At 39.1% G+C, this 26,324-nt stretch overlaps 1 protein-coding gene across 1 annotated transcript in view; it reads left to right on the top strand.

Annotated features, from left to right (window-relative positions):
* The window catches only part of TBC1D32 (TBC1 domain family member 32), a 411,057-nt gene that overhangs the window by 147,636 nt on the left and 237,097 nt on the right, over positions 1 to 26,324 (top strand). The window lies entirely within an intron of this gene.

Genomic DNA, 26,324 nt, shown 5'->3' with positions numbered 1-26,324 from the left:
AAAAAAGGCTGCGTATAAATCTGGCGTTAATGCATATCACAGGTACAAACTGTATAATGTAAACCAAAGATAATAAAACTAACATGAAGTTGCATGTTTAACCCAAATCCAGCATCTGTTGCATGCATTCAATTTTCAAAAGTGTAGGACCACAGTCTGGGCAAAGGGAGAGCGAGTGATTTCACTGAAAGGTGGCAAGAGCAGCACAGACAATTTAGAAATTCTGAAGTCAGTGGGTGTTTTACCACTGACTTCAGTGAGGCCAGAGATTTACATCTTGCACGCTGACCGCTGTTGGGAATGAAAAGGAGAACTGGAGAGAGCTTCATGCTGTACCAAAGGAAGAATGATCTTCCCCTTTACAGACTGGGGAGTCAGAAAAGAGGGGAAGGATTCTTCTTGGGAGATTCATTGTCAATGGGACATTGATATAAACAAATCATTTAAATCCTTACCACATGTGCATTTGCTCAGCATGTTTAGTGTCTATAATTTGCAAGAGGGACAGGGACTTCTTCTCAAAAACTGAGCACTTTGATACATTCTTTTCTACCTCTGAAGATGAAAGGTTTCCTTTCTGGCAATCTAACCAGGAGAACAAACACTGAGATTTGAAACAAACAGTAATGATACACCTAATATCTTTGAAAAGAATAATCTCCAATCTTCCAATAGCTTTTAAGGCAGTCTTGTTTTCCTCAGCCAGAAGGAATTCAAATAAACTGAGCATTATTTAAAAACAAACAAAGGAGTTAGGTCTAAACTGGAGCACAGGGAAGAAATGAGGCATGTCATTTCCATTAAGCTATGCTCAGCATACACAAACAAGGAGAGAATTACTACATTTTTTAAAAGGCCTGCTTCCAAATGCCTTTACTTGTATATGCTATACACACTAACTTATATTTGTGTTTACTTTCTCTTTTGTCCTTATGTGAAGTACTCCAATTTACTTTAACCCTGTCTTTTGCATCAGAACAAGTACGAACGATAGGAATCTGCAATCCCCTATAAAAGAGTCATTTAATAGTCATATAAAAGATAATAATCACCTAATAGGTAAAAATCCCACCTGTAACAGAACTGACTTTTTCTCAAATGGAAATTGAACTTATCTAAAAGGCCTATTGCAATTTCAATTTAAAATCACTTCATCTGCTTACTACCCTTCCTTCCCACAACACCTATAAATACACTGCAACATATTCTTTATGGATAGCTACTGAAATTGTCAAGAACACAGTGTCAGGAATTGTTTACCTGTACAAAACAAGGAATTTTGCCTTCACTTGGAGTCTCCAATTAAAGTTAGCTCTTAAATAGGACAACTTGGTATGGCTGATCACTCTGCTTTTCGGTGCTAAAGTGTTTCCTTAAAATGTCCATGAAAAGTTTCTGACTTTGGTGAAAGTGAAATTCAACAAGTAATTTCTTTAAGAGTGGCAGAAAAACAAAATCAGATTTCTTTAAAAAAAACTATAAACCTGTTCTGCCTGAATATTCAACAAGTTTATTTTTCTTCTGGTGCTTGCTGAAAGTAAATTGAATATTTTTTTTCGTAAACTGTCACTACTAACCTTAGATAAGCTCTGGCTAAAATAACATCAGAAAAAAGGGGTTCAATGAGAGTCCCTAAAAGGCATCAGGAACTCAGTTCTTAATTCACAGCCACGGAAACTGCCAATACAGTTGGACAATCCTAGTTCTGCAATTCAATTTTCTCATCAGTAAGCAAAGGATAATAGATTTCATAAAGCACCCAGAGAAGAATGGTGAAAGGCACTAAATGCTATTACTATTGAAGTAACATTAAACAACAAATTTGCCACCAACTTTTCTTTTCATTTACAGAACAAGTTAAATCCCCTCTTTCAGAGGAAGCCTCCTGCACACAGCCCTCAGAGCTTCACAGGGACAGTAAAAGAAACAAGGTCCAACAGACTCGGACATTACCACGGTTCACCACAATTATTCTTCATCATGAAAACAAGCAAGCAAACACTGATGATGACATAAAAAACTTTCTTCCCTGCATCCCTTATCACCCCCAAGAACTAGGTAATAATACTGTTTCTGGAGGATAACATCAGACAAGCTTCTCCCTTCCCTGCCACCCAGCCATTGCTCGGCCAGAAAATTGTCCCTTCAGGGCACTCTCTGCAGGCTACGCTTTCCTTTCTCAGCCTCACTCCACCTGGAGTGCTAGGCTTTTTCTTTCTCCTAATGTCACCGAAATCCGGGAATAAACCTCGTAACACCAATGTAGTGTTAAAAGGCAGGCATTCTTTATTGCAGCGCTGGATGCACGGGGGATAACTCCACCCAACGTGCATGCCAGGTGATCACCAACACACAGGTTATGTAGGATCAAAACATACATATTCGTCATTTTTCTCAGAAAAGGCAGTCCTAGGATAATCATTTCTTGGAATCCATTTCCATATTCTCCTCCCCGTCACGCATGCTCAGTGATTTGAGTCGGTGGTCCTCAGGGGTCTCTGGTGGTCGTCAGTGGTCTTGCACCCATGTCCGCTGGATGACCTCCTTCATGCAGGCATGCGCAGTATCCTTGTTGCACGTGCACCTGCACCTGTCCATAGAGGTGCACCTGCACCTGTCCATAGCAACTTACTTTATAAGATTAATATTCCGGGGCCTATTGTCCGGTTGGGTAGGGACTGTACAAGGAACATAGTAGCATTGTATCTTGCCACGGTCACCTTGCCACTTGCCACGGTTAGCTAGCTTCATTACCTATTACCTTGGTTACAAACTACGGCCCCTATCCTACGGTTACACTAACCCTAACTTTTCTGTGCTAATGTAATAATTCCTCTGCCACTTTTCCACGCATTAGTAAACAAAATAATATTTTATGAGACAAGCTCTAAATTTTGGAAACTGGAGCTTATCAGTACCCAGTAGGGCAAATTAAAGGAAGATACAACCTGAACTACTATTTATTTTAACAGAACACAAAGCAAAATGTCTTTTATAACTCTGTATCATGTGTCATAGTAAGACTTGAGAGCTTTTGGGCTTCTAAATGGACTAGCTAGTTTTCCAAATATTTCTGTACATTATGGAGCAGGCAAACTCTTGTTCAGCTCACTGTCAAAAAGTAATTGAAATGATTTCTCTGGCAATCAGAGGTTTTTGACTAGTTTTGAGTCTTAGCCCATTACGTGCCTAATAATTCTAAGACTTTTTACTGCTTCAACTCTTGGAATTTTTAATTTGGGCAAAACAAGGAGAAATGGGTGCATGCGTGTTCATGTGGGGACACGTGCACAGTGGAAAATGAATTATTCACTGCCTTTTTCCCCAAAAAGTCCTCAAACACTGCAGTGTTTAATTTAGATCTCTAGCTGCCACTTCATCTCAATTTAATTTTTAGTGAGAATTAGAATCATAGAATCATTTGGTTTGGAAAAGATGCAAAGCCACTATATTTCATACAGTTCTGAATTTGATTTGACAATTCTTTAGAAGGAATAAATATGGGAACTCATAACACCATTTTTACCGCAAATTTTTAAAAGCTAGAATCACACCTGAGAGATTTGGCAGACAAAGAAACTGTACTGAATCCCTCTTCTGAGTGACTGGATACTTCTCAGAAGTGGTGTTTCCCTTTATTTCAGACTGACTGCCAGGCACTCTTGAGTACTTCTTTTCAAACCACCACTGCAAAAAGAGACCAAAGGGACAAGCAAAGAAGGGAAGACTTTTTACTGTGTGCTCACAGCAGAAGCAGATTTCCAAATAACATTCACGAAGAGAGAGAGGGGTCCTGTGACACAACCTTACTGGATGGCGCGGGTGGGATGTTACTCCATAGCTCTCAGCAGCACCACCATCAGCATTCATCTACATTGCTTTTACTCAACATACTGTCCTAACTCAATACAGGGAATCACAGTCTGCAATGCAAGCAATTGCTTTTTATCTTCAAGAGGCATTGGTGAAAACTTAATGAAGCTGGTTATATCCTTTATATATTTGTTCAATTACACAATGCTTGTTGGACAGAATTAGGTGAAACACAAAGCAGGTCTCAGTCAACCTGTCATTCTTCGGTGTTTCATGAATAGTAGAAATATCTCTGTTAAGGATTTCCTGAAGCTGGACCTAATGGAAAAGAAGGAAAAAAATTGATGGCTCTTGGTCAAGCCCTGATCTAATTCAAGTATGAATTTCTGTCTCTTAACAGACTTCTTGTATATTTGCCAGATTTTTGAATAATAACAGACAGCAGATTCCTATAGGGGAAAAAAAAAAAAAAAAAAAAGAATGACATTAAAGTCCCCGAACAGGTGTAAGAGTACTATATTTCTATGCCTTTCCTCAGATTACCATTTGGAGCATTTCTGTATCACAAAGCTACCTACCTACTTATTATTGCATCTTTATTTTTTCTCTGCTTCAACAGGTATTCCTTTTCTTCATTTTCTGTATTCACATTACTTACATTGAGCTCCTTTCTTTTCTCAAGAAAACCACTGAAAAAGAAGGTAAGCTGCCTAAAACTTCAAACCAACCCTGCCTTTACAAGCTGTCATTAACTATTCACCACTTGGCTCCCAACGTGGCAGGACCTGCCTGCTCTTTTTCCACCATTTAGGATTATGCACACTGTCTCCCAGTGAGGAAGAAGGATCATTTCAGCTGAAACCCGTATGTTTCTGGCTTTACATGTCCCTCCCTCTGCAGATGGGTTACTATCTAGGCTTTCAGTCATAATTCCCAGAACAACTTGGTGAATATCTCAGAATCGTTTCATTATTTACAGATATTCACAAGCAGCTGGCAGGAAAAGATCTTAAAAAACATTATCTGTGAGGTAAGGCTAGTATGTTCCTCTTCAGATTTTGAACCAAGACATCCAGTATCCAGTGATGGGATAAACATGAAGAGTTGCTGAACATGCCTATTTGCTGCTTGTTTAAAGTCTGGCAATGAGCAGATAGACACTAGAATAGAAGAGTTCAGTTGGAAGGGACCTACAACAATCATCCAGTCTGACATAATTATAAAGTCTGTGTAGTCCAAACATCATCTATTCTAAAAGGAATAGTACAACCGTATTTCCTTTCCTACAAAAGAGAAAAGAAAGCATGGTCCAGGGTAAAGGGCACTGGCACTAAAAAAAAAGCCTCTTCTTGTTTCCACCATTAATTGACTCCCAGTAAACCCACAGCTGAGTTATTCACTCTTTTCCTGCTGCTGTCCTTTAGCTTGCTTATGTAGATCCTAATGTGTAGACTGTCTCTGCATCCAGAGCTGTCTATTCCATTTCAGATGAAAACCAAAAGTGTAGCATTAAGTACCATCACAAGCCCCAAACCTGGCATACCTGCATTCCTGTCTTTAGCTGTTTTCTCATAATGATGTCTCAGTGACATCCTGTGAACTTGTCTCTCCTGAGAAAACGTCAGATCTAGGAGCTTGCTATTCTCAGTGCTGTGGTCAATATCATTTGTACAATGTTACTTTTAGAAGTTATTTCTGGCTGTGTGCTTAAAAACATAAGGATTACCTTGGACAAATCATTTAACCATTCTGTACCTCAGCATCCATACATAGGAGAAAGTGCTGTAATCTCAAAATTAATAAGAACTGTGCCTCAGTCCTCATTTGCTGAACCTATCCTTAAACCACAGGGTCTATTTCTCCCCAGGGCACAGCCTAAAGACCCTATGAGTGTGTACTAGCCACAATACTTATAAACTACAAAACCAGATATAACTAACATGACCCCACTGGGAGGGGAAAAAAATCATCAAACAAACCACTGAAGCATAGATAATGCAGGGTTTGCTGCTCCTCTCATTTGTAACTGCACCAGCAGTCAGAACACTGTTGTGCACAGAGCATCATGTTTCCTCTCTGCTCCTAGGGCAAGAGTCAGATTTTTCTCAGTGTGATGTCAGGTTTCCAGAAGCAGGGTTACCCAAGCTGCCAGCCTCAAGGACAAGAAGTTAAACAAGAGCATAAATGTCACTCTACAGGGAGCCTGTATGTTTTCCAAGCTAGAATTTAAACTGAAAGGCTGTAGGAAGCAGACCCCCATCAAGGCCAAAGATTAAAATATAATCACTTCCATACGTGCTCTGTGTATAATATTGCAGTAGTGGCCTGGCATGAAGTTACCTCTCAAATGAGATTTCTTAATGAGCGGAATAGCTTTTCCTGGCAAGCTAAGCATTACTATGTTCTTTCAGAAGCTTCTCTCTTAGCATGAGCAAAATGATACCATATTAATGTAAATTCCTTATTCATTAACTCCAAACTGAAAATTCCCTTGTAATGCAGCTTTTTACAGAGGACTATATGACAGAAACCATGCAATGGAAATACACTTTCAGAATTGTGTAGCACAAGCAGCCTATAAACTAGGCTGAGTTATCACTGAAAATCTTCACAGACACCAACATTATCTCCAGCCAAAATCAAGAAATCACATCTCTGTGGAATGTATTAATTTCTAGTCACCATTAATGACCTTTTCTCATCTTGAAAGCAGGTTTCTTCCTGGCCTCCCCCACCTTTAACCCTAGTCTCCAAGAACTGGCATACACAAGTTTCATCAGCTGTTGTAGATCCCATAAAGATCAGCTCCCCTTAGCTGGTAAGGGTTCGCATCACCTTTTCATGAAAAGGCTCTTTTTGCTCACCCTTCATTTCCATTTTCTTACTCATTTCCTGCTAACGAAGTCTTCTCTCTGTTTGGCGCCAGCCAATGCACATCCTCTGAATTCCCCTCACACATCTCTTTCTGCTCCCTTAATTCCTCCCAGCATATTCTTTTTGGAGACTTCTTCTCCTCATGAATATTTCAGCAGACATTTTGTCTGAGTTACTGTGTGATGCATTAGTTGAACTATTCCATTTTCATTAGTTTATTGTTTACCATATCCTTCTTTTCCTATAATTTCTAATGAAATCTTTACCTTCTCCTCCCCTCCCTGCACATCACACTCATAACACAAAAAGACTGGAGGCCAGAGAAACAGTCACATTAATTTCTTTTGACACTGTTTTCCATTTTACCAGGAAAATTCCCATACCAGCAACACAAGAAAACAATCTGATTTTGCCCATGTATTATTTAACACTGGAAGTGATGTATCCCTAAATAATGCGGGATGGAAATGTGTAAGTGGGTCCTCATAGACTCCTAGGGCAAAGAGGACTAAGCTTCAGCAAATGAAATTGAAAACACTAAAGCTGTTTTGCTGCTGGCCCCCGTGGATAACAGCAGCCCCCCTGTGCAAATCCGCTATCTTGATATGGGAGTTACTCTATACAGCACAAGCTTCAATTCTGTACCCTACTGCTTGTGCAGGTGTTGTAGTTTATAGATGGGGAACTTTCCTTTCTTGCTTCCTCAGCCATTTGCTTATCCAGTTCAGCATCTGCCACTGTGATTTCCTGCTTGATATGACTGCAATTTTCCAACTTAATTCAGAAAATCTAACAGCTGCAATTCATAAAGCGGGCTCACCTTAAAGAAGCATCTGAACTAAGCAGAACTGTGAGCAGGTGTTCATTTCAGTCTTATCATCACCCTCAGCATACACATCTCATTTTCTTTCTATGGCTGACAGGGAGTGGTGAAGGAAGGCAGAACTATCCCCATTTCCACAATGTTGTTTGGGGTTTTTTTGTTTATTTGTTTTTTGGTTTTTTGTTTGTTGTTTTTGTTTTGTGGGGTTTTTTTGTTACAGTGATAGATCTTCTAGCAGATTAAGAATTCTACTGATGGATTTGAAAGTAGCTGCTGCTGATCTGCTTTTGCAAAAAAACCATGTCTTTCAAGTACGAATAAAAATGCGTTGGTGGAAGGAAGAAGGGAGAGGAATGGTTCTATACCTCCAAATTTCAGATGTTAGTAAGAATGTGATTAAATAACCTCAAAGCTATATTTGACCCAATTCTGCTCTGAAATCCCCTCATTCAAAATGCCCATGGCTTCTTAATTGGCATTCACATACGGTCACCACACTGACTGCAAGGGCAAAAGGTCAGGGACATTTCTGTATAGAGTCAACTGTGGAGCTCAACTGCTCTGATCCCAGGATGTTCCGGAGGAACAGGAGTGTCAATAACCTAATGGGGCCTGAATACCAGTGTCCTGCTGTGTGTGCTGGACGGAGGTGTGTGGTGTATGTAAGAGTGGGCAGGGAAAATGAAAATTGATGACTCTGCAGGTCAAGGGCTGATACACTTCTTATTTCACTGCCAGAATAATCTTGCCTTCTTCCTCAACTTATTAGAAAGGAGATGTTTAGCATTGCTGCTATTCAGGTGGCAAAAAGGCTAAACAAGATTGTGTTCTCTGTTTCAGAGCTAGTTTTCATTAGACAAATAAGAAGAAAATCAAAAGATTTCTAAAATTAACAATTGTTGCTGACCTAAAATGAAAGTATTCTTCTCTTGAAGGAAAGCTTAACAGGGCCTTCCTTAGACTTTATTTTGTAGTAAGGGAAGGAGGAAAAGAATGTAATCCAAAGCCCAAATGAATGTCAACTATGCGTTTCTGTATCTTTGTAAGCTTTACTTCCCAACACTTTGAACAGGCGTTCCTTGTATCTATTCTGTAGATGTGGCACTGTAACCATAGTGAGAGACAAAATTGGAAGGATATCAGTAGTGGAATCTGGATTTCTCAGCATTCTGTCCCTGTCCTCCCACCTTTCGAGTCACATACAGCCCCAGGAAGAACAACTGCTCTGCTAACAGCAACCAAGCTGCAGAAATCCCACAACGAGCTGCCACAGGAAAAGGCAAATGATCTTCTTTGCCATGCATTTTTAAGACTGTTACATTATGCAGGTTGTCCAGGTGGCTTGTCAGCAGCCCTTTGCCTCATCTCCTTTGCGATTAGAAATCCTGAGAACTGGTAAGTCTGACAGATCGTAGACATTTCACTGGAATCAATACAATTTATCTCAGGAAGCTCACAGTTTGTTTTTATGTTCAGGGACCTCTCATGTGAAATCACTGTTTTTGAAGGATTTGTAATAAACAGTTACAAGATTTAATACTTAAATTTGCATCATTGACAGAGGCAAAGCAACTTCCTCAGTTATATATTGCATAAACACAAAGTGCTTAAATAGTAAGACTTGCATCCTAAACAGAGATGTTCAATTCCACCAGTTTTCTGTGCCCACTCAGGTGTTGTTACTGTGCCTGTCCAAGCACCAGCTCTGCTCCTCCTTTTCCCAGAGCTAAGAAATTAAAGCAGTCACCAAGAACATGGATGATCCAAGGACAACAGGGTCTTGTCGAGTCCTACCTCTCCTATGGAGTGTACTAATTCAAGGTAGAAGGTTTTCTGGAGTAGAATGAACTTGGTTCTACCTATTAAAACAACTCCACTGTGCCTGAATGACATTTTTTTTCCCCCTTGGGCTAATGAGAGGAAAGAGAATGGCCTTTCAACCTAAAGGCCTGAACCTGTTCTTAGCAAGAAGGTGTAGCCTGCTCCACTGACAGAAGGACTTAAACATGCAAGGTTGTGAATCCCAGCTACTATGCTCAACATCTGGGTATCCAAGACCTAGAAAGGTCAGGTTCTAAGCCAGACTCATCTATAGTGCTTCTTATTGGATAGTTTAGGTGACATCCACCCATCCTCCAATTCCACACATTTGGGGGTCTTTGGCATCCTATTTTTTTAGCTGTTCAACCTTGCAGGCATCAAACATGAATCCCAGCTACAGATTCAACTAGATAACAAGATGAATAAGGAAGAAGAATGACAGAGTTCAACAGCAGACTCTTTGCTTAAACGATCTTTGATAATTTTGGAAAACTTTAAAGCCAAAGATTAACGTTTTACTTAAAAATATTTTAAAAAGTCTTTGAACAAAATATGGACTTGAACCTTATGATGTTGTCAATAACCACCACTTCATTTCTTCGTCAGTCTGATTTTCTCTTAGTGCAGAAAAGGAAGAAAAATAGTACTATGATGCAGAATATAAAGAAAATTAAATTGTTAGCTAACTTCAGGCAAGTAACTGAATTTCTTATCTTAAAATCATGGCTGATACTGCCTTTCTGCTTCCTTTTAAACTGAGTTTTACAGGAAAGGAATTAATTCTCAGCCTTAACATGGACCATACCTAGTTCAATGAAGTAATCTTCTAGTCCAGGATTTCATTATTAGTGTTTTAAGAGAAAAAATTATGTAGGTGCTAGTAAAGACCTTGGGACAAAGGAAAGTTATTTCAAAATATATGCTGTAATTTTGCTGCACAGTCTTAGAAAAAATCATGTTTTTAGAGAATTGTTTAACATCAGTGATGGAAAGACTGTATCAAATGATTTTAATTATGTTTCCACCCAGAAGTGGATCAGGATTTAAATAGTTGATGAGACTTCAAAGCAATTGCACTAAAAACTGTTGAACTACAAGGAAAACTTTTAAGATGTTTTCCCTGCAGACTGAACTGAAGTATCTTCCTCCTAGCCATAAAGATGTTGAATATATACCTCATTCAGTTCTTAACACTAAAACTGAAACAGTGGAATCAAAAAGACATCACGTTGTCTGTAGTGAAATAATAACAGCAATCCCAGCTCAGAATCTTTTCTGTATACACAGGAAACATCAGGCCTACAGTGCATAAGTGAGCTGCTTTCTCTGATATTTCTGCTTATTTTGTGCAGAACCCCTCCATTTCTGTGTAGCTTTGAACATCCTCAAGGTGCTGTAAGGACCTTGCTCTTTCACACAGAGCTCCACCCTGCTTCCACAGCAGCCAAGCCACAGGAGAGAGAAAGCTTGGGACTGACAACAGCTTCTGCTTTTGTGCTCTTTGAAGGTGGGTCTCACATGGCCTCTATCTGAACTACAAAAAAATATGAAGTTGATTGTCAAGCCTCTTGCCTCTAATGCTGCAACAATCTACTTCAGGCTCTCTCCAAAGCGCACTGCAGCAGGATAAGTATTTTCTCTCATTATTTTAATTATTACAACTAACCTTCAAGACTCTAGGTTTCCAAGTAAATGGTTGAAGTTTTGCTCTGCTTTGTTGGGAAACAGGCTTAGGTACTAGACCCTAGAAAGGACTGCCATCCTAAGATTATGGTAGTTTATTTTGTATTAGGTCTAAATTGCACTGCCCTCATATTTGTGTGCTTTCCAACAGCACATTAAGCAAATCTACTAACGTCAGTTATTTGTGAACCTCTCTGTCACCCTACTCTCTGAGGACAACTATATGATCATTGCATTGTTTTGACAGAATGCATGCTTGTTCTTCTACTACATAGCACAGATGAGACTCCCAAGCACCCGTTGTGGTTGGGAGAGGGATGTGGGAAGTTGGCTGCTGTTTCTTTAGGTTTCTCCACACAAGATGCACACAGTGCCTTGCAGAAGAGTGTATAACAGCATTGCCTACTCAGGACCAATGTTGGCCAGCATGTCTCTGCCTTTCACATGCCTCCCATGTAATTAGACCTCTAGTTCTTCATAAACTCCATTTCACAGTCTCAGGATAGCTCAGTCTTCTACAAACAACTAGATTTATCTTTAGAGTAGAAAGAAGATCAAACTGGTTCTCATGGTTCCCATAGGTAACATATTTCTGTTACAAGTTGGGAAGAAAACTCGAGAGAATTGCTGTCTTCTAAACTTCTGGAAACAAGTGAGCCTTCTTCTATTTTTTACACGCTATCTATTCCCTTGCCTGCCTCTCCTTACAGAACCCCTGCTAACAAATGCAAGGTTAATTAACTACACATGCAGCCTTATTGATGGTAAAACATACCGAATTCTCTACCTGGGATCCCATTGGTAAAGAACAGAAGAGAAAACCTTGTTCATCTCTCAGAAGACAAAGATGTGCTGAAAAAAAAAGCTCTTACAATGTCTAAGGAGAGGTTTTTTTGTGCTGGCTGTAGAGTAAGATTGGTGTAACAGTCAAACTAAACTGCTTGTCAGTTTATCTTAAAATGTTCAAGTCTGCAACAACGGAGCTCATATTGATAAATAAGAAGTTGAATGCAGAAACGCTAAACTAATAAAAGCAAGAAAAAAACCCAAACAACAACCTAATTGTGCCTTAAAAAGGCTTAAGGTTACATAGCCAGAGCCAATATGTCTGTCACCTGAATCACACAATTGTTGAGGTTGGAATAGACCTCTGGAGAACATCTAGTTCTAACCCCTGCTCAGAGCAATGTCACCTAGAGTGCCACTGTGGAACTACTCAGTCAGGTGTTGATTATCTCTGGGGATGGAGACTCCTTAACCTTTCTTGGCAATCTGTTCCAGTGTCTTACCACCCTGACCACTGTAAAAGAGTTTTTTCTTTTTTAAAAACAGATTTTCTTGTATTTTGATCTGAACCAATTTCCTCACGTCCTTTGACTGGGCGACACCGAGAAGAGTCTGACTTTGTCTTCTTTACCACCCCCACCAGGTATTTATACACACTGACTGGATCACCTTGAACCTTCCCTTTTCCAGGCTAAACAATCCCAGTTCTCTCAGCCTCTCATACATCAGATGATCAACGCTCTTAATCATGCTCGTAGTACTTTGCTACATTCACTCCAGTACATCTGTGTCTCTCTTGACTGGGGAGGGAGCCCAGAACTGGACCCAGCACTCCAGGTGTATCTCACCAGTGCTGAGCAGAGGGGACAGATCACTGTCCTTAACCTGCTGATGATGCTTCTCCTAATGCTGTCTTGGAGGCTGTTGGCTGCCTTTGCTATGAGGACACATTGCTGGCTCATGGTCAACTCTAGAACCTTGCTTGCTCTTTTCTGCCAAGGTGCTTTCCAGTCCAGCTGAAATACCATGGATCACAGAACTATTAATTTTCCTTGTATGTCCTATTCTTCTCCTCTCTTCTGTATATCAGTTGGGTTTTTTTAAATATCCACTTGGAAATAAGAAGCTGACTACCTTCCTCTCACCAGCACATTCATGCGTCATTCCTAGTCAATCCCTAATCAGTGTCATACTATGTAACAGAGCTCATTGTTTAGGTATCCATCATCTCAAAGTATTAATCATGATTCTTGTTTTGATGTATTTTTGTGAAAACTGATGACTCATTGCCAAATCCCCATCTTAAGAACAAGACTGTTCACGGACCACTGTGCTCAACAGGGTTATATTATGTGATGTATAATGCTCTTTTAAAAGAACACACATATCTTGCCTTCTTTTCCTTTGCCCAACCATGAAAACTTCAGTATATATTTTTGTACAGGTGCTTTCCCACAAGTGATTATAGCAAGAACTTCCATCTTTAAAAGCATTGTACAGAATAGAAAGAAAATCCGTGGAAAAATAAAAAATAACTCCATTCTCAGCTGAAAAAAACCCTTCTCTGTCTTGTGTATTCTGTCAGCTGGTCTGGAGACATTCATGATCATGGTGTACAGTTCAACTCTTCCCTCTTTGCTACAAGTACCTTTGGGATAATTCCATTACCAGCCATTCTGCATTGACTCTTGGCTACAGTTTTGGTTCCATGACATCATCTGGACCTTCCAGGGACACCACCTCCCCCCCCCAATTTTTATTAGTCTTTGCAATTTTGGAAAAAAAAAAAATGTTTATAGCTATGAAAGCTTCTCAATTCAGTAGAAATGTGATGTGTAGGGGGTTGAGTGCTGCACTAGCATGAGCCTGGAATTTGATTAATAATACAAAAAAGCGGTTTTCTCCATCACACAGTAGTGTAACCCATAAATAAACCAATGCCACATTATCATATTCATTATAGTCTGAAAAAATATTGTATTAAGACACTAGTAGCAGAGATGAAAAACAAGACATCAGAAATTCCATTCTAGTGCAAGTGGCAGAATTATTTACTGCCACTGGGTCATGTTACTCCTAGGTTCCTTAAATTCATACTGAGGGAATATACCTTTCTGGCTCTGACATTGAAATAAAATTACTCCAAAGGAAATATGTTCTTATAAATGGCTACAGGGTTTGGGGATAGGTAAACTTTTTGCCTACTGCTCAAATGCAGTGCAAATAGGAGATGATGAGACAATAATTTCACAAGATAAACTTTTATATCTTTCATCTTTATCTAAACCATTCCATCTGTTATTTCTTCTAAAATGTTGAATAATTTGACAAAGAAATTAAATATGCAGTTAAACCTCTCACTTTCAACAAAACCTCATTTCCATTTAAGTCTTACAAATATTCATTTCTTTTTCTCAACACTTACAGTTTATCTCTGCACTCAGTTCAGGATAAATCTCCTTTCTCTCAGCTTATTATTATTAATAAAGTTCCCCATATTTTACATGGGACACGATATAAAAGACTCTGTAGTGAGTTTGTACTGCAGGAAGAAGAGGGTAGGGAATTTATGTATCCTTCAGTTCTTTTAAATGGATCCCTACATTTGTGTGGAAACAGAAAAACAAGCAAAAGTGCTTTGCAAACAGTGCCTAAGCCAGGGAAGCATACTTTATCACTAAGTACAAAATGTATATCACAAGCATGAGTTTATAGGGTACCAGTAACTTGAAATCAGCCCTTTAGAATTTAGCTCACAAGGTAACGTTCCACAAAGCAAATTGGCCTACCAGTTTGCCTTACAAAAACGCTGAGAAGGAGGGTCTTCTGGGTGATTGTCAGGTGCTTCTATATTTGTGATATAGATGTTCTGCTAATTTATGTTGCCTGTAATGCATGTGGAAGTTGAAGATCAGGCAGATGGAAGAGCTTTTCAAGGTATTGACATGAAAATTACATTTCTGAGAAGTATCTATGCACAGTTACCAGATGCACTAAAGTAAAAACAGTCACCTCCTTTTGATAATTATGAAAGTCTACCAAATGAGTGTTGGAACAATTTAACTGCACTGAAGGAGGTGGGAAAGATACCAGGGCAGTGATATCAGCCCTGGAAGGGGCTGGAAAGGAAGTGAAAGCCCTTCCTTCCTAGCTCAGAATTTAAGATGCACCCTACTCCTCCCTCATGCTTCATGACTTGGGGAAATCCAGCTAACTCAAAGCCAGAAAATATATTTTGCCAAATCAGTGTTTTCTTTCTCTCCTATCAACATAGTCTGCATGCGGCTGCGGCTCGCTGAGGCATCTGAAACTGCAAAATATAGTCCAGAGTTATAGAGCAGAGCTGAGGAATAAAAGCAGAGTGGAAAGACTAATAAAAATGGATTTTTGACAAGAAAAAAAATGATAAAAAAAAGATAAGAAGTCAGCTGCAAGGAAGAATGAGACTAACAGGTGAGGAATTAGTGGCAAAGGTTGTATAAAGGCCTCTTTATTGACGTCTGAAGAAAAAATGGAGAGTGAGAGGAATAGCAAATGACACCTGTCTAATTAGTTTAGAGCACTGGACTTCTTAAGGTACAAGTGAGTAATTTTTAATGCAGTTCAGTATCCAAATTGCAATGTTGGCAGGGAGAGGATAAAGTCTGACAAAGTCTTGGCTGGTTCACACTCAAAGCAGAATTACAGCAGTGACTAAAATAAACCTGCCCGCAGAGGTTATATTTTGTATCACTAAGATAATGTAATTGGCCCAAAACAACACTTTTACTTTCTTAATTTAAATTTCTTTTTATCTATATTAAACTTTAAAATGGAAGACAGCCTTTTTTTTTTAATTAAGAAAAAAGCAAAATTTTATGAAGTTCGAGATACTTAAGGATCTTTAGCATAACAAAGTTAATATGCATTATCTTTCTGCGGAAAATCCTTCTGGTCAACATCATTTCCTCAGCTACCTTCAAACTGTAAACCATTTGGGTCCTCATCTACTATTAATAAAAAGACAATTATACAACTATACATCTAAGAGCTTATAAAAAGCATTCGTAACACAGATATTTGGGTCCTCCCTCCAAAAAGCAACTCTCCACAGGGAATCACCAATTAGAGGGCAATACCCACAGGAGATGCTAATGAGCCCATTAACATTTCATATTTTAATGAGTGATCTGTAGAGAACCATAAAACCACTAAAAAATTTGTGAAGCATAAAGAGTGGTGAAACAGTAAATAATTATGATGAAAGGTCAGTCACAATATGCAATCTGAATCTCCTGGTGAGCGTTACGCGGTACTTTGAGGGTCAGGTGGGAGCCCAGGCCTGTACACTCTGCCTCTCATTAGGCTTCTGTAATTCATGCTTGGCACATGCTAATGCAACTAAAGTTACAAAGCGTGACCTCAGCCCAGACCCAGCAGTAGCTTGTCAATGGCTATATGTACACACAACCTTTGTTTTAAATAGTTCCAGTCTGTTAAAAGGGGATTTCATTACTGACAAACTTGAAGCAACCCTTTTAAAAATGTACCGCAGCTATACAAAGGACTGCTGTGGAGGGCAGGGAGTCCCGCAAAGATTTGAACCACGCAGCACAACAGAAGTCCAAGCCCAGTGCTACGGTTAGGGGGCCAAGAAATTTTGGGATCTGTAAACAGAGAGAAAGGTAGAAAATTGGAGTAGGGAGGCAATTTGACTGCTGTTTGCAATTCGTATTGGGTTTATGTGGCAAGGTTTTGGTAGCAGGGGGGCTGCAAGGGTGGCTTCTGTGAGAAGATGCCAGGAGAGAGGTGAACGCTGTGTCTTTCTGTATCTGCACATAGGCTGGGTGTTTTTCTGATAAATGTGCTTTGGTCATATCCACCATATACTTTAGTCAAACCAAAGCTGTATCGGGCCCAATATGAGGAAGGTTAAAGGCTTGCGATACTGATTAGTTTGGATGATACAATAGTCCCTTCTGATCTTGAATTAAATTTTAAGACAAGCCAAAGCACAGTAGATTAATACAAAGCAGGACAGAAGAGCTTAGAAACCTTTCATATCCCTGTGAAAGAGCTTCTGTGAAATGTTCCTTATTGGTGAGATGGAGGAGATGCACGGCACTATCAGACCCATTTCTCTCTTTACGAGCTAGTTTCTGTCCTGTGAGGAAGAGCCCTGGCTCATAACTGAGCCTGTGAACGTGCTGGGGGTTATTGCTGCTGAACCTACAACAGCGGTATCAAAGGAGCCCGCAGAAGGATTTGTGTACTATTTCTCTAAAGATGGTACCAGCAAACAGAAAGACAGGCTGTACTTCGGGGACTCCCGGCCTAGGAGCATGTAGGAATTGATGGAGCAGAGCGGTGTCAGTGGGGAAAAGGCTCCTGGCTATGGCTGATCCTTTCATAGGTTGCTTTACATATCCGTTGGGTGAAGTATCTCAGTTTGTACCTGTATGGTAAGCACATCTTTTTCCATCAGTGGGCTAAGCGCTAGGTTTGAAATACTGAGAAACAGCCATGACGGTAGTGTCAACACTTTAATATGTACAAATTTAATATTTCGCTAAATTTAAGAGAGGTTTGCAGGCCTGGTAGAGAAAGCAAAGTATAGCTAGAGGTGATAACCAGAGATGAAGCTCTGGCTGTAAATTAACTTGGAGGTTGTATACGAACTTGGGCATGGACACAAAGGTCAAGGCAGAGAGAGTAATGGCTCTGTGAAAAGGAAATCTGGGGTTCACAAGGCTTGCACAGCTCATGCCTGTGACTTCATGGCGCCTACAGCAACATCTCTGCAAACGATTCCTTCTCGCCTGGGTTTGCTGAGGCAGTGCAGGTTGTCCTGACCACTGCAGAAGTCCTGCCAGATGTCACCTATATGGTGTGCCACATCTTCTCTATATATATATCTACAGAGATTTAAATATCGTCTGACTTACCATAACACCATTAAATACATTAAGTTATCAAAAATGTAGTTCAGAAGTTACCCACCTGGGTAGAATTCATCTATAACATAATATTTTCTTTTGTGGCCTCTGAAAACAATCCTACCTTGAAATTGCATATAAAAACACGTATTTGGTGCACACAGAAATTAAATTTTCACAATGAGCACGTAAAAATACAGAATCTAATTTTGCAAGATATCATCCTTCTGCTTGTTTCTCAAGAGTGACATTTACAGCAGAACATCAGCATAAATTGTTTTATTTAAAGTTTATGTTAGAGTAGCAACATTACGAACAAAGTGCTATACTGTAATATACAAAGTGCACGATACCAGGCACATGCAATAAGCCTTTCTCCTGGGTTCCCCATATCATATAAATTATAAATAAACACACAATTCTTCTCATTGAGGGATACTTTTGAGAGATAATTTGCTGATGTATTGAAAACCAAAAGAAAACCACCAGATTTACAATTGATGCAGAATTCTTGCTTGCTGTTTCATCCAGTGAATAGTTTTTCTAGGTTAAATGCAAATATGACGTGCAGAAATTTATAAAAGAAATTACTGCTAAAGTCAGTCTGAGTCTCTGCAAACAGAGTATGTATTAAAATGTAAAAATACTGGGATTGCACAATTTTTTTCAAAGACTGCACACTAGAAAAGCATTAAAAATGACATTAATATGTGTTCTGTCTCATAGAGTTTATAAATGAGGGAGAATACAGTAAGGAAAAGACTCTCAGTAGGAGAAAATTCTTTGAATTTTACTGGGTTGAAAGGAACCAGGAGTGCTATATGAATTAAGCATAATATAATTCCACAGCCTGAAAAAAATAGTAATAATACACTTACAAGTTAAACACCTTTTTAAGGGTTAACAAGATCAAGACTTAAGCAAATAGCAGTAGTGGGATCTGTTTGTTTCAACCCAATCAACAAAAAGCAAAACCCAAATAATTAGCAAGTTTTCAAAGCCACGTGCAGCCCTGTTGTCATGCTCTTTTCATAAGGCTAGAACCTTAGTTCCTGAATAATAAACTCCCACCAAAAGTCCAAAAGACTCCATTTCTCATGTAAATTATAAAAGGCAAAAGATTTCTAATAACATTTTGTCAGCTGCTAATTAAACAATTTCAATTCACCAATATCTGAGGTGTTTTAGAGCTGTTTAGATGTTTCATTGCTGCTTTTCTTTCTACTTCTGTATTTTGAAAGGGCACATGGTAACACATCTTTTGTTAAACAGTATTAGAGCCGCATTTTTTTCCCCTTGCTAGGAAAAAAATATAAGAAAATTAACTTTGCCCTTGGTAATTCAATTCCGCTTCTGAGGAAACCAAAGAGAATTCTGCCACACCACTCAGTGAGATCTCATTTTTTTTGAACACCCTCCCCAATATTTTTTCATATGCAATTCAATGATTTGACCTACCACCTTACTGAACAGTATTAACATTATCATAACCCACATTCTCTGCTATATAAGAGAATAGCCTTCATTACAAGGGTTTTGCATACTGCTCACCAACTTTGTAACTTGTAATCTCGTAAATGATTTAGTTGTGAACTATGATTTTAAACCCCATGGAGTAACAGCTGCCCCAGTTGCGTGGGAGGAACAGCTGGCATTGGCTGGTGCAATCCTAGGTTGAAGTTTTCCAACAATATACTACAAACAGGGGTTTAAACCAACAGGACTGTATAGCTGCATAAAATTAAGCACCATCCTAAAGCTGAACAGAGTTTTTTTCTTATTATAAAATACATATAGAAAAGGAATTTATTGGGGGGGGGGGGGGGGGCGGAAGAGAGGCATGAAAAGATTGTGCCTTCTGGTGTCCAATACCAGCTATAACTAAAAACATCACAGAGGAGGAGAAATGAAATGTTGCATTAATTCTGGCATGGCAGTAAGAATGGATGCAAAAGCAGAGCATCTTAGAAATTTGAGGGAAAGTGGAACCGTGGAACCAGGTCACCGTTGAAACCAACTGTTACTTTCTGAGTGTGTTCTTCAAAGTATTTTTTTCTTTTTTAAAACTGAGCATAAGAGAAAACACAAGCCTTGTTAGCTGAAGTTCACCCTTGCCCTCAAGTATGAGAAGGTGTACAGTACCTTTGCAGTTTCAGAGGCTGTGCATATTTGTGTGTATTCTTTGAGTGTTAGGCAGCCAATCCTTTTTTTCCTATTGGGAATCCCAGCCTGTTGAGAAACTGTGTTTACTGTTAACCCACCCTCACATACACCTCTCTTTCTCACTGGCCGCATCCTGCCCTTTACTGTTTGTTCTAGCAAAAACCTGCATCGCTGCAAGACTTTTGTTCTTTAAGAGGTGTGAGGAGGGAATACTACTTTCATTTACACAAAACTCCCCAAAGCCCTTACATCTGAAAATATACAAGAATATGTTCTGGGTGTATAAAATATGAGCCTTGGGAGACACCGTGATTATCTGACCTATAAACATTAGTTTTGCAGACATAATTCTTTAGGAAGCAGTGCAGAAAGATTTTTGCTGAAACTACCAATAGCAGACAGAAATTGGGGGTAGAAGAGGGCAGGAGAACTGCCAGTCAGCAGACATTTATCTATTTAGCCTTCACCTCCACAGCTGTAAAAAAGTGAGACTCTGAATGCCACATGGTATAGTAGAAAAGCTAGAAGAGCACTGGTAAACCACTGTCTTAAAAAAAGCCTCAAAACCTGATAACAATCGTGGTTCAATCATGTGGTTATGCCAAGATACTGGGACTTTCCCACTGACTGGCATCAAATCATGGGGGGGAATGTAATAGATGAAAATGGAGGTATTATATAGTACCGCCCATTTGTTTGCCTATTCATGTGGTCTTGCAGGGCACAGAAGCTAAAAAACCCCAAATGCCAACCTTTTAACAAAACTGTTTCTGTAAAGAAATATCTTCCACATGGCTATTACTGCCCTGTTCTCCCATGATGTCCTACTCCCTTTTCTACAACTGGATTTTCAGTTCAGGCTCACCAGCCATGGATGTGTAAGTATTGCCTGCTGAAGGCATCTACAGAGGAAGGGGTTGTCCCAGAATTTAGGATTTAGATCAATAGCGTTTGTTACTGGAGGATCCATACTGAACCCTATCTGAGTCAAGTCCGTTTGGTTACTGACATTGTCTTGATGAGAGGTGTGACAATCCAAACAATACCCAGAGCTAAAAGACTTGACAGGGGAAAAACCATTACTTACCAGAAAGAGAAGCTACCAACATAATTTATTTTTTAATAATAACCATTTCTTATCTGCATGAATCACATTAGGGAAGATTATTGGTAAACTAACAAATATACCTATGCTCACAAACATCACAATCCACCCTGCAGGCAAATGCTAGAATTTCTTCCCCTAACATCCTATTTCATATCTGTTGCAAGCTTTATTTTGTAAAAGAAAGTTCACAGATGTACTTTGCTAATAACTTCATTAAAGCACACCTGAACAGAATAATTAATGGCCTCTCTGGTCTCCCTCAACTAGATTAGTAATCATCGTTGATAAAAGATCAGCTCACATCAAAGAGATAACAGACTTTTCCCTTGAGAGAATACTATTAATGCCCAGCAACTGTTGATGGGGTATGCATTATGCGGAATTATGTCCTTGAAATGAGTAAATGCACATCTGGTGTGGAAAATTTTTGTTATTGTTAAACAATGCTAAATATTCAGTAAAATGCAAACAAAATATTGTTGTGCTTTGCCTGTTTTCTTCAAATAAACAAGAGAAAAATTTCAAGCAAGTGGTAATCCATGTCCACTAAAAACTAGTCTTACCATCCCTGTTGCTTCCGTAACTTGATTTCTATCTACTTAGAAAAACAGACAAAATGACAAAGTTACTCATAATTTACATGTCTATGTCTGCAGAAAGCAGAATAGAAACCATTTTGTATATCAAAGCAAGCTAGACAGCTGTCTGTAGCCCACAAACTGGTTTCCACTAAATGTTAATAAAAAAATGAAATACTACTGTAAGATATAAAACATCTACTATTAAATAAGTCACATTATATTGGGAGTTGGAATGTTTTCCTCTGAGGAAACCTTTCAAGTTTACAAGAGGAAATGGCCTCAAGTTGTGCCAGGGGAGGTTTAATTTGGATACCAGGAAAAATGTCTTCACAAAAAGGATTATCAATCACTGGAACAGGCTGCTCAGGGAAGTGGTTGAGTCACCATGCCTGGAGGTATTTAAAAGACGTGTAGATGTGGTGCTTAGGGACATGGTTTAGTGGTGGACTTGGCAGTGCTAGGTTAACAGTTGGACTTGATGATCTTAAAGATCTTTTCCAACCTAACTGATTCTATGATTCTATGATTATGGGAAATACAATTATATTTTACCTCTTTATCCTTCTAAGAGATGCCTAATAGTAGGAATCTTAAACCAGAGTTTGCTTATTAGAGAACCTCCATCCACAGGTGACCTTTAGGCAGTAAAAAAGGATTTGTCTTTTTAAAAACAAACAAAAATCTAGACTTTGTGAAGATAATCTTGAGAACATAAAGCAATTCAAGCCTGTTTGCACTACAACAGCTACACTCTATTTTTGCATCAGCATTCAAAGACATGTCTGCATTTACGTCAAATGAATTGGGTAAACAGCATAGAATCACAGTATGGTTTGGGTTGGCAGGGACCTTAAAGATCATCTAGTTCCAACCCCCCTGCCATGGGCAGGGACACCCTCCACTGGACTGATGCATGCATCAGTTCATTCTTCAATTCTGTTCATATTATTTTGGGTTTTTGTCACCAATCATTTTCTGAGAAGGGCAGAAGTGCTAAGAAGCAGTGACAGCTGCACAAAATATATGCCCCTCATTGCTGCAGCCACAGCAAAGGCTGTCCAGGGAGTTCATCCGACATGTTTGCACAAGGCCACAGGAGGAGCGACCTCATCAGCCTCTGCTCTGACCCTATACCTGCCTCCTCAGCCCCAAGGGAAAGGAGGCAGCCAAGCCACTGCTATAGCGGCAAACAGGAGACTGGCTAACAAAAATCTTTCCTTGCCAACAGCGTTTGGAAACTGAGGTGATGTCAGGAGAGAGCTGCCAAGAGTTCTGGTCCATTAAACCAATCCCTTCACCACAAGCACCTGGAGAACCTCTGCCAGGCTACTTCACTTCTCCTGGCCTGCACAAATCCTCTCTTCCACTTCCCCTTGACCTGTGCCTGGGGACCGGTTGTGCCCTGAGCATGGAGAGCCTAATGCTATCCTGCCAACTGCTGCTGCTGCGAGGAGGAAATACTGTGCAGTACAGGCATTTTTCATGAAGGAGAGAGACTAAGCTTTCAGAAATTACTGTGGAATCATAAAGCCAACAGATTTAGGCTGAGGATAGGAAATATATTTTAAATTGGTGTATAAAAATAAGAGAAGGGAGTAATTTGAGGAGAAGAAAGATAATTTTCTTTGTCTACTTTATTCAGGGAACAGCAGTGTGAATCAGTGACGGTGCTAAACAACTGAGAAAACCAGTATTTTATCCTGTTATCACTATAGCAATACAAAGGACATGCCACTGTCACAAGATATGATGACACCATTAAAATAGCACAGTAAGTGCTGTTATAAAAAACTGTGAGTAAGTGCAAGGCCACGTCAGTCCCTCAGAGAATAGTTTCTTCGTGTAGGTTTCTATGCTTCAGGAGAGTTTTAAATGTTTCAGACACAACTATTTCCAACTCGTTCTCTGTAATTATTCCTGATGTACTCTTATATTAGCAGCGATGGGTTTGCATCTGAAAGCTTCCAGCCCACCTTCTTTACTTATTCAATCTTGTGCTGAAATCATAATGATCCTAAATACCTTGCATTGCATTAGTTTCTGTTGCAACAGACAAATGCCACAAACATGTGATGACCTAACAGCAGGACTGGGCAGAAAGAGGTGGGTGAATAATGGAAATTGCCTTTACTTGCACAGGAGATGAAGTGATGGACAGTGTACTATGTACTTATCCTGTTTTCCCCCTTCCTTGACAAACTACCACCAATTGACAACATAGTCATTCTGTTCAGCGTAATCATGAGCTAAGAAATGATAGCTATATGAATAAGGCTAGGTAGGCTGCTGCGAAGCTCTGTGTTCCAAGCCAGAAGGAACAGATTTCTTCCACCGAGGATATGGCCTCAACCTCATCCTCTAGAAGCCATTCATCTCCCTTTAAGCCTAAACATTAAGAAACACTTTCCTGCTCTTGTAGACCAACTGTGTGTCAGTGATCTGGTTTAAGTATGTCTAGCCTTCAACCAAAAAACTGTCTTATAGTTAAATGCGTAAGTCTAGTAATTAGGTATTGTACGCACTCTGTTTTTAACTGGCAGAGACAAGAACAAGTGCCCTATCTGTTAATTAAGCTTTTTGTATCTCTCCTTCTGAAGCATCTGAGCATGTCAAATAAGCGATTATTAATTATCATACATTTCTAGTCATTGTTTGAATTCAGCATTTTATCATCCTACTGAAGGATTCAGCACTGCTATTGAGCATACTTCTAAACTGGTTTTCCTAAGATGGCTGTTCTTCCTGACTGCAGCTGGAGGGGATTATCACGCTAACTGAAGTTGCAAGGGGCTTTAACTCTGAAAACAATAAATTGTTTAATAAACATATGTTCAGTTGAAAGTAAACATGCGTGAAAGGGGCCATTTTTAGGACATTCTGCTTTCAAATTAAGAATACAAAGGCTGTTAAATATTGTTTCTGTGCACTTTGTTTGGTAAAACAATAGAGAGAACCAAGTCCCTGCACATACACCTCAGCTTTTTCCTGTGTTTTCATTTCACCTAGTCTCTGCTGGGCCCCACTGTAGCATGCTACAGCAATAACATTTACTGGTTTTATAAAGCAAGTAATAGGGAAAAAATAATTATTTTTGGAAGACAGATATTTATGGGGTGGAGAGAAGGAAGCCAGTTGTCACTGGACACCATTATCATGAGATATATGCCCATTAATTTAGAATGTAACAGTTCTTAAAGGAGCCAAGAAATTGCTGAGTCTAATTCATTGTCCCATTTTAAAATATTTCACAATTTAAAAGGAAATTTTAGAAGCAAATGTGGGCTGTTTCTAAGAAAAGAATCTGGGCTATTAATTGTTCAGATCATAAAAAAAATTTAGAAAATTGTAGCTTTAATCACAAAAATATTTACAGTGGTGAACATACAACTTGACACTGTCATCCACAAATGCGCAATGATATGCATGGTAAATTATGTAGGAATAATCTGAATTACTAATAAGGTGCATGGTTGGAGAATTTTAAGCTTTAACACAAAATATTTGTGCACAGCAGAAGTTCTTTAACATCATACATCAAATCAGACAGCAATGTGACTGGATATGAAAATTAGCAATATACTAAAAATGAAGCAATTCAGGGGGGAATCTAGCAGCATACATCTTAGCTTCAAAATTAAATTATTCACTCCCTTGCAATTATTGCTATTCCCCATTTCCCTGCTACGTACTCACAGAACAAATTTTGTGGTTTTAATTTTTACTAGTTTTCCAGTCTCTTGTGTTTCCCATTTTAACTCTTCTCTTTTCTAAGGTGTAAAAATAAGACTGCCAAGTTAATTTTTTTTCTTGCTGAAAGGTCATAAAGTGACCAGAGTTTTTATTTTACTTTAAGTGATCTCAGCAGTGATGTAAGTCTAAAATTAAGCTCCTGTACGTTCTATGTAGAGATGATGCGATAGGTTGACAATAATGGGGAAAAAAAAAAATCAGAGGGAGGGGGAGAAGCATGAGGTTTTCCTTCCACCAATATTGACAAGGGAAAATAAAATAAAAAATAAAAAAAGCCCAACCTGCCCTGTAATCTTGTTTTTTAAGAATGTTCTTTAGAAGCAGATGTACTGTTTCCACTGCATGCCTAGTTACGCATTTCAGACAAATAGCCAGAGTCATTAAGTACAAAAAGGGTAAAAAAATTATAATCTGATGAAAGGAAAAGCGTTGCTTGGACACACTGTGGGATTTGGACAGCAAAAGCCACTTTTCAGAGTACCATGCAGTTGAAAATTCAAGGAGACAAGAGTCAAGAGATAAATGTTCCTCGCAACCATTGTAATATTTTGTAGCAGCTCTGTTTAATTAAAATATAAATTATCTCATTACTAACACCAAGAATACCTAAAGTAGTTAGCAAGGCTGTCAACAGAATAAGAAACATAAAATAGAAACCAGTTACAAGAAGTTTGGAAGCACACATTGCTCTAAATAGAGGATTGCAATTGTTTGATATAGATGTGCACAGACTAAGTGCTGTGAGGAAAGAAGGCAAACAGGAAAGTTGACTCTTGAAAAGCAAGCTCTCTTTCTTTCGTTCCACATTGGCTCTCCACCAGCTACCTAAGAAGCAAAGATGACCAATTCTTTGAGTTTGAGGGCTTTTGGTTGGTTGGGGTTTTTTAGGGTTTTGTTTTGTTTTTTTTTTAAAAGTTTCTGTGGAATTAGCATTGTTCCTTTCAGTAAAGCAGGATTTAAGGGGAGATTAGTGACCATGTAAAACTGGCTGAAGTTAGAGGAACTGT

Source organism: Balearica regulorum, chromosome 3 (genome assembly GCF_011004875.1).
Source record: "Balearica regulorum gibbericeps isolate bBalReg1 chromosome 3, bBalReg1.pri, whole genome shotgun sequence".
Classification (NCBI taxonomy): Eukaryota; Metazoa; Chordata; class Aves; order Gruiformes; family Gruidae; genus Balearica; species Balearica regulorum.
This window is presented reverse-complemented; position numbering and strand designations above follow the sequence as displayed.